Raw genomic sequence first — 10111 nt, 5'->3', positions numbered from 1 at the left:
TTGTTAGCACTTCCAGGAAGTGCTGAACTAAATAAAGTGCTGAGCTAAATGAAGACAAAGATGGAGGAATCCCAGGGTCCTCTTTATATCCTGGCCTATGTGGAAGGAATTCCATTATTCTCCTTGTATGAAAGTAAGGACCAGATGTCACATGAACAAGTCACCTATCCATGCATTGCTCAGTTCTTGCCAGGATGCAGCCGTGGCTTACATGCTGGTCTGCACATTCACAGCAAAGTTCCTCAGATGTGGATTGGCATCATTTAAGGCTTGTTTTCAGTCAAATACTCTGATTCACTAGACTAGCAACCCTTTCGCAATAGGTTAGCCCAGTGTTTCCCAATTTTATTTGTCCATGGAACCCTGTTCAGCTTTTCAGAATTTCAAGGAACCCCTAGGTTTGTCAAGCAAAAAAGTTTGAGGCCCCATCCTCTCTGTTCCCCTCCCTCCATCACTTGCTATCTCCAGCCTTATATACGCTCACTGGGTTGAGACAGGAGGTGCGGGCTCTGGGGTGGGAATGAGGGATTTGGGTGTGGGAAGAGGTGAGAAGTGCAAGTTCTGGGAGGGAATTTGGATGCAGGAGAAGGGGATGCTGGCTCAGGGAGGGGGCTCCAGGCTCAGGAGTGTTGGGCTCAGGTGGAGGGTTGGGGTGCTGAGCAAGTCACAGGCTTGTGGATGTGAGGGTACAGGAGTTTGGGTTGGATATGTGAGGGGCTCAGAGCAAGGAGGTTGTGAATATGATGGGCTCAGGACACAGATTTGTGATGTGTGGATGGTGCAGGAGTGTTGTGGCAGAAGACTGAGGATGTGGGGGTGCAGGAGTTTGGGGATGTAAGAGGCTCAGGACAGGGGGTTCCAGTGATAGGTTCAGATTTGGGGTCAGCTAGTGCAGGAGTGTTATGATGCTGCAGTGAGATGGGGATTTGGCCCCAACTGGGGGCATGTTGGCCAGGCTTCATTTTTAAATAAAAATGTATGTCAAACTCAAAAGGTTTTAGCATTGTCTTTATTTATGAGAGGGGTGAGGAACCTGTTTTGAGTCCAGGGTCACTGACCCACAGAAAAGTCAGTTGGGGCCACACAAATGAGATGCAAAAAACCCCCTCCAAAACCTCCAAGCCTCACTAATGTGGTCCCAACTGTGCTGGTGGGGGCAGGGGACAGTGTGCTAGTGGGTGCTGGGGCCGGGGAGAGGGTGCTGCTGGGTGGCAGGATGCTGGGGTCAGGGACTTGGTCCTGCTGGGCACTGGGGTGGATGACAGGATGCTGGGACAGGGAACAGGGTGCTGCTGGGTGCTAGGATGGGTGGCAGGCTGCTGGGGCCAGGGCCAGGGCCAGGGCCAGGGCCAGGGTGGCAATCCTGCAGCACCTCTGGGTTCCAGGAAGTGTGCGACTGCACTTCCAAACAGCTGGCATGTGCGCTGCCTGAACAGCAGGGGCTGTTGAACTCCAGCAACTTACTTCCATGATGCCGTCCTGCGGGGTAGGGGAGCGTACGGGGAGTCCCAGGGCAGAGAGCGCTGTCTGCACAGACAGAGCTGCACAGACCCGGGCCTCCTGACTTTCCCTCCACCCCCGCACCATGCAGAAAGGCTGCAGAACTAAGTTACTGGATGCCACAGCCCCAGCTATTCAGGCAGCACGCGCTGACTCCTTTGGGGAGGGGAAGTGCTTCCCTCCCTGCTGTGGGTCACATGGGGGCACCTCTGTCCAGCACCCCCCTATTGTGCCGGCTGGGAGCAACTGTTCCCCTCTGCCCCCGTCTCGCTATGTCTCTGCATTGCCAGGGAGGAAGAGGAAACAAGTGTGCTGCTTCTTTAAGAAGCTGGCGCTCTCTTCCAGAGGGAGCAGGGGACTGCCGGCTCCTCGCAGAACCCCTACTTTCGCTTCATGGAACCCCAGCATTCCATGGAACACCAACTGGGAAACACTGGGTTAGTCAAACTTCCTGTTGAGGTTTCCCAGAAGCAAACATTTGAAATACAAGTACATAGCCAATACTCATAACTTCAAATACAAAAATGATACATGCATATGGATTGTATAAACAGAATCAGTGAATCATCACTTTCTATTGACATCTCAGCTGGCTCATGTTGCACAAGATTTGGTGCAAATATATAACAATGGTTGCAAGAATGTTTTGCATGTTTATACCAGAATCCAATAACATCACAGCTTTTTTCCTGGTTTTGCAACTAACTCATCCCTATAGTCCTCCATGCTTAGTCTTCTGCCATTTCGGATCTCAGGAGCTGAGTGCACAGGTTCTTCTCCAATTCTAGCCACTATCCCCAAGTTTGATACAGGCCTTTGACAGTCTGCTCTCTACTCCCTGTAGATCTCTCCAATGTAAGAAAAGCAGTGCCTCTTACAGTAAGCACTGCTTCTAGGCTGCTGTCACATGACCACTCCTGGCTAACTTTGTAATGGGTACAAATGGTTGCTGCCACTCCTAGTCTTAGTCTTAGGGTAACATGAGGTCTTGTTTTTAAAGTGACAGTCACATATTTAACCCCTCCTTAATTTTTTCACCCAGCGCCCAACACCCTGGGTCATGCCCCTAGGAAGCAGGGGGCTGCTCTGTCCCCTAGGCATCCTCCCTTGCTGAGCTACCTCTCTGGCTGGGTTTGCTAAAGTCCCTGTAGTTAGTTCTCTGGCCCTGGTATACAATGCATCCTCAGAGATTAACCTCTTCCAGCCCACACTGCAGCCAGGAGAAGCTGAGTTATGTTGCTGACCAGCAGTCTGGAGGTGTTAGCTGCCTTTGGACACTATATGGTCAGGAAGTGACAAGCTGCTTCAAACCACATGGGGGGTGGGGAACAGATGACCTCTGCAAAGATATTGCACTGATAACTCCTCCTCCCCCCCAGCATCTAGAAGCAGCTCTCATCCCTTCCCTCTTACACACTACTGATAAGCTGCTGCTGGCCACATTCTGGAATGTACCCTGGCAGAAATCTGGGAGGGGGATATATGGCCTTGAGTGCCCCCCCCCCACGTGTTGGTCCATCTTGGGGGCCCAGCTCCACATGGAGGATAAAGAGTGCCGGGCAGGGAGGCCCAAGTAGGTTGGTCTCCCCTACTGTGTAAGAGAGACCTATGGAAGTGTATGTAAGTCATCTCTCCCCATGGCTACATCTAGACTGGCATGATTTTCCGGAAATGCTTTTAACGGAAAAGTTTTCCGTTAAAAGCATTTTTGGAAAAGAGCGTCTAGACTGGCACGGACGCGTTTCCGCAAAATCACTTTTTGCGGAAAAGCGTCTGTGCCAATCTAGACACGCATTTCCGCAAAAAAGCCCCGATCGCCATTTTCGTGATCAGGGCTTTTTTGCGGAAAACAAATCTCAGCTGTCTACACTGGCCCTTTTGCGCAAAAGTTTTGTGCAAAAGGGACTTTTGCCCGAACAGGAGCAGCATAGTATTTCCGCAAAAAGCACTGATTTCTTACAGTAGGAAGTCAGTGCTTTTGCGGAAATTCAAGCGGCCAGTGTAGGCAGCTGGCAAGTTTTTCTGGAAAAACTGGCCAGTCGAGAGAGAGAGAAGAGAGAGAGAGAGTGTGTGTGTGTGACCTTTCTCTGTGTGAACACTAAAGCCTTAAAGATAAAAAGGTAAATAAAAAGAATCCATCTACACAGAATTTGTTTTTAATGGGATCTCAGTCAACTTAATGTTAATTTGAACATTTACACTGCATAGGCCTGATTGATTGCTGTTGAACTCACTTGAATATGAGTAATTTTACCAGGTGTCCTATATTCAGCACAGAGAAATGTAGTCACTCTATTCCTAGGGTAGATTGGGTATCTTTTCCTTCACTGGTTTAGGCATAGAGTCTCTGCCCTTTGTTTCATGCCCTGACTAGGCATGTGGATGTCAGCAGTGGATGTCATGAAGGAGAGCCTGGCTTTTTGCCAAACAAGGCGGGGGGAGGGTCTGCATACCTGTCACACTGCCTTATGGGAGCCAGCCACAATCTTGTCTTAAATATATAAATATCAGAGCTGGTGGATTTTTTTTATTTGCTATTTTAACAAAAACTCTGACTAAGGGGACCGGTAGGCATATAAGGCCCTTTTATACTGTCAGAGTGGTGGAAAAGGATCTTTTTGTAAATAAGAATCTGTCCCAATGGAACTTGGATTAAGTCATTGGAAAAACTCATTTATTTCAATGGAACAAGGGTTTGGATCTCAGAAATTTGCAGATCATAGGGAGAAACTTGAGCCCATGGTGAAATTAATTGCCATAGAACTCAAAAGCAAGAGGACTTTTCCCTTGTTACTATGGCATTCAATGCTGCACTGACTGAATAATACTTTTCAGTACAATCATTTTAAGATTAGGTAAAGTCAAATATTTCTGAGGCTCTTTATCATGTGTGAAATCTCTTTATCCTCAGTATACACTAAATATTTCTCTCTAAAGCAATGAACACATTAAAGCTGAACTCACATCTTTACCTTTCAGCTGCTGCTGCTTAGCTGCTCTCCTCCTCTCTACTTAAAAAACTTTTTTTAAGGAGAGAGCCTGAGAGAGGTCAGATGGAGCATAAGTACTCTGCTTTTTTCTTTCATTAGCACAAGTGATGGCTACCCATGGATTCAAATTTGTTTCAGCTCCTACTAGAAGCTATTTCCAACATGAAGCAGGGACTGATTATCAGTGAAGAGGTTCTGGAATAACAAAAGACAGAAGTCATACATTAAAGGTTCTGACATGTGATCTGACAGAGGTGATGTCACTAACAGCTGACCTATCATAAGACCTTAGGAAAAAAGCCAATAGGAGTCTTATTTTGAGTTTCTAGTGCACAGCTCCCTGCTAGTTTGCGCTTGGAAACAGATTGACTAACATAATAGAGTGATTTTGTAATCTGTCATAATACTATAAGCTACAGATCCACAGACTTTGACCCCTCACAGGTATAATAAGCTCTTTTATTCAGCTGCACATGCTCCCTTGATGAGGACTAAGGGAGGAGGGCTTTTTCTAATTATATATCCAAAGCATATGTTTTGCCCAGAAACAAAGCATGATATTCATTAGTAAAATCCGGTAAGCTTGATTCTTTTTGTTAGCCAGTTAACTAATTGACAGTTAAGAACTTGTATTAATATCATTTTGTGACAATGCAGTCACTTAATCTGACAGTATTGTTAAAATTATAGCAGTGCCTCTCAATGCCTCTATGGGTGAGGGCCTGTCAGCATTTTCACTATAAACTAGGTTGAGGAGTTTATAGCTCAGATGTAAAAATCATTATAAGGGAAACTTCATACAAGGTCTCAGCCTAGAAATAATGTATTTATTTTTCTGAAGCTGGGGTAGGGAGAGAATGCAAGGGCTTTTTTAAAGTATATTTAATCTATTGTAAGGTTTATGAGCGCAAAAATATTTTGGAAGTTGACTTTTTTTTATCACATACACAGCATGTCACAGTGGAAGCAGTTATGAAAACCACTCAGAGTAACTGTAACTACTCAGGAGACAGACCCAAGTGTCATTGTTGGGAACTCTGTGAAGGTCTCTGCTCACAGTGCCTTGGTGATTAAAACAAACCAAACCAATGTCAGGCTGCGTAAGGAATGGCTTAAAATAATACTGAAATTATTCTAATGACGTTTTATAAATCCAAAAGATGGTCTCACCTCATATGGGAACCAAGTCTCCATGATATTTTAAAAAGCTGTGGTTGTCCAACATGCCAGCCATGAGCCACATGTGGCTATTTGGCTGGTTGAGTGTGGCTAGTTCAGAATTGGTTGGATACTGTGGACTGAATCAAAATATGGCTTCTGCACAAAGGCAGAGAGTATAGTAATAGTTATCATCTGGAGCTGTCAGATGATTTGTAACAACCTATGTGTTTGTGTACCACTCCCCCCTACTGGAAGGAATACATACAGTTTGCTCAAGTTTTTATCATCTATGGGCTGAACAAGAGTAGCTGCTCTGTTAGTTCACTGAGAATATTGCCGTTCTACATTACAGGTCATCAGTTCTATTCCTGAATTTCACTGCTTACCTCGGTGTCTCTGTATGTAGGTAGCTGGAAACCATTGCTGCTTTGGTGTGTTTTTTTTTTTTGTAAAGTCTGTTTCTTTCTCTAGAGATCTTTATTCCTCACTGATAAATCCTGTTACTGAAGCTCTGGTCCTACACTGGGATTGTGATATCTGTATTGCTGCCATTGTAAATTAGTTCAGTTTCAGATTTCCTGGTGGCTCTACAGTGGAGTGTCTTACAAAAAAGAATTTCATATTATCTAAATTGTGAATACAGATTTTCTATAGCTTTAGGGGATCTAATGGTCTCATGGAGCAACATGTGAAGATGCAATGGAATTGTAGGAATGGTATATGTCAGATCTTGGTGCGAGGGGGAAGGGGCAAGGAGGGAGGAGGAATGGTACCATATCCTCACCAGCTTCAACAAAAATAGGCAGGAGGAAAGGTAGAGAACTCTGTGTGGGCATAGAAAAGTACAGAAGACCTCCCCCTAAGGATATAAAAATGGGGAAGAATTGTCTTATGGCATGGGACAAAGAGTCTGGAGATCTGTTAAAAGTTCTGAAATTTTTTTCCTGCTTCTTTCTGTCTTGATGTATAAATTTAAAATGTGGTTGTAATCTGAAAAAGTCATTCTGTTAAAAAAAAATCCAACCCACAATTTCAACTTTGCTGTTTCAGAGTTATTACTTATTTTTGTCACAAAGATGACTGACTTTGTGTAGGATGCAGATCTGCTAAGCAACAAGGTACCACTTTATAATTATTTTTTGGCTGCAAGTCCATTTTAATATTTGTTTAATTCAATTTTTAATACAATATTTTCCTTCAGTTCCACTTCAGATTCTGCTATAACTTGAAATCCAGGAACAAAGCCTTTATCCCTTGTGTATAAAGTAAAATGAGGGCTGTTAGTAAAAATAGAGAGGATAGATAAGTAAGATAATTGTAATATAACTGTAAGTCATTAACAAAATATGTTAAAATGCTTCTGACTTTTGTGAATGACATAATGTTCCCAGTTTTACAGTCTTTTCTCAGGCAAAATTCCTACTAATATTAATCAGACATTGATGTCCCTGAAAATTTTGCTTGATTAAGATTTATAGGACTAGACCCACTGAGAAGTAAATAAATGTATGAGATATTCATTGCTTAAAAAAACCCAAACAACCTAGAATAATGGCTGTAAACACTAGTGTTACCTTAATCTACACTGGGGTATTTTGCATCATTATTGTGTAATGGACCATAAGATCATGATTCCTGATCACGTTTGGTATTCCAATGGAGTAAACAATACCTCTAATACTAAATCAGAGGTGAAATGAATTGGGTGATGAACTTTTTTTACAAAAAGTTATTTTGTGAGTCTCTGTGCAAAGACCATTTTAATTCTAAGCCTTATAATCAGCTTGGAAAATATTTTACTAACAGGGATTTTAGTGACTGACTCTGGTATGTCTTTCCCAATTTGTAGGGTCAACCATCGCAACAGATATCGTTGGAGGAACTTTGAATGCCCAGATGTATCAGTAATGTACAATTTAATACTAATTTTTAAAGACTGTACTATTTAATAATTTTAGGCCAGATTAAAATGATTAATTTAATGAAATAAGAGAAACTGAGAAAAAAGGCTTTTCAGATAATCCACTTACTGCATCTTTGTGCCTGTCTTCATAATACACTTGAGTCCCAGTTGCTGGATTTAATCACAACACTTGTTAATTTCCAGAGAAGCGGCAGTGGCCTCTCCAGCTTCCACTGTTGTTGTTTACAATATTACTGTTCTGTTCCAATTCTTTTTAAACACGGCAGCAAATCCACCACTTCAAGTGCACAACCCTTACTGGGGTATTAAACTCATTTTCTGGGGAAGCTGCTCTCTTTGTGGGTGAGAGGAAAAGGAGAGACGGGGAGTTAGTTCCCAGAACACTGAACTAAATCCTCTCATCCCATAGAAAAACGACTGGAGGAGGGAAAGCACTCAGATTCAGACTAGATTCACTCTTGATGTAACTCAGATGACTTTGATGGAGTTACACCTGGGATGAATTTGTCCCTTGAATTTCAGTTTGGCGATTCCGAGGGACTATCTCCTTCAGGAAGAGAGGCTTGTGGCAGTGCTGAGAGACTGGAATAGGAGTAAATAGAAAAAGTATATGAAGCATCCCAACCTAAACTCTGCAGATTCTGAGACAATCATTAGAAGCGTTTGTCCCTCCCTTTCCAAGCCTCTCCCTTCCTCCTGGCAGCATAGTTCATCCAAACCAGGAGCATTATTGTCATTGGATTCCATACAGCCCACTATCTTCGCAGATGCAACATTAGTTGCTAGCAGGTTATTAGGGGAGCATACTGCACAGAGCTGCTGCTTTCTTGACTTTGCCAATCTCCCTAGCTAGGAACACCCCAAACTTCCTGTTGTACGAAATCACACATTTGAACTGAGGAGCTTCTACAGGCTGCTTGGACTACGACATGGAATTTCTGTTTCCCCACTTCCACTCTGCTGTTTTCCTACTCTGTCTCCTATTGGCAGCAGGGCTGGATGGATCCTCCTGTGAACTCATGGGAATTTCACCAGTCTGCAGGGAATAGTGCCAAGAAGAGTTCTAGTTCCCTTTCCTTCCCATGCTAGCTTCTTCCTTAGCTGTAGCCAAGGCACAGGGGTATCTGCAGGGTACTGCTGGAGGCATAAGTGGTGCTATGAATGTAGTACTCCTGGGCAAACTTTAGTAAAATAGGCCAATAAGAGCATAACTATAGTTCAGTTTAATCCATGGCTTCTTTTCGTTGCTAAAAATGCCAGCAATGGGATCAATTAACATAGTGATGTTCTTAGTGATGGAGACATTTGTCCAACTGGAACTGGTGCCAGATACCTTCTCCCTGTAGTACACTTCCCTTCACAAAGGTGATTTTCTTCCAAATGTTTGAGTTAATCCCATGGAGTTGTTGATGACAGATTTTTTTAATTGCCCTTTCCATGTCACACAACATGCACATAAAGACATTACTAAACTAGACCAAATACAAAGACTCTTTCGTACTATGCTGCTTGCACATTATGGGTGCCACTGCATCCCAATGAAGGTGCAGAACAAATACCTTATTTTGCACTGGCACTGAAAATCACTGATTGCCTAGCAGATCCCTTCTTATATATACTGTACTGTCTCCTCAGTCCTTCCACTAGCTGTAGTTTATCACCGGTTACAGGTGCTTCTGAAGCTCCCTACAAAGAGCTATTCTATCAGCAATTTCCATTTCAATAACAAATATGTCATGCAAATCTGTTGGGGATTCTTCCCCTTAACAAATAAAATGAGCGTTAGCATTCTTTTTGTAATGTGCACTTGCACTAACCCAGGTATGGTAAGCACTTTAACCCAGATTTACTAGGTTTATTCAAGGACATATTACTATGTATTTGAAACTAGAATCATTATAGAGCTAGTCAGTTGTTGGAAATCCATCATCTTCCTATTTGACTCATTTAGCAGTGGTACAAGATTAAAAGCTTTAAATTTTATGTTGTTTTATTGCCATCTGCTGGTCATTCACAGCCCTTGAAAAGGCTTGTTGTTGCAGGATTCTGTAGTACTTTCTTGTAGCTCTTTCTGAAAGTGGTTATTAGATCATAGGAGTTAAACATGCTAGCATAAAAGCTGAGTGTGTGTGACACAGAGGCTCATTAATACCAACTGGCAAAGAGGTCATTGTTCTTTTCAAGCAATTCTGTCTCAGGCCTGGCAAACGCACTAAACCTAATAAATCATTTTATCGTGTTCATCCATAAAAGGTAGCATATGAGGCGTAGGATTGAAAACTTTTGATGTGTACAAAACTGAGCACCCTAGCCCGCCCCTTCCAGAGGTCACACCCTTGCCCCACCCTTCCCCAAGTCCCCATCCTCCTCACTACATTCCCCCACCCTCATGACTTGTTCCTCTCCCATTCTCACACACTTTCGTTGGGCTGGGGCAGGTGGTTGGGATGTGGAAGGGGATGAGGGCCTTATCTGAGGGTTCAGTCTTCATGGTGGAGGCAGAAACAAGGGGTTCAGGGTGCTGGAGGAGGTTCTG

This window comes from Pelodiscus sinensis, chromosome 3 (assembly GCF_049634645.1).
Source record: "Pelodiscus sinensis isolate JC-2024 chromosome 3, ASM4963464v1, whole genome shotgun sequence".
NCBI classification, from domain to species: Eukaryota; Metazoa; Chordata; order Testudines; family Trionychidae; genus Pelodiscus; species Pelodiscus sinensis.
The sequence above is the reverse complement of the archived record's forward strand: the minus strand, read 5'-3'. Positions refer to the sequence as shown.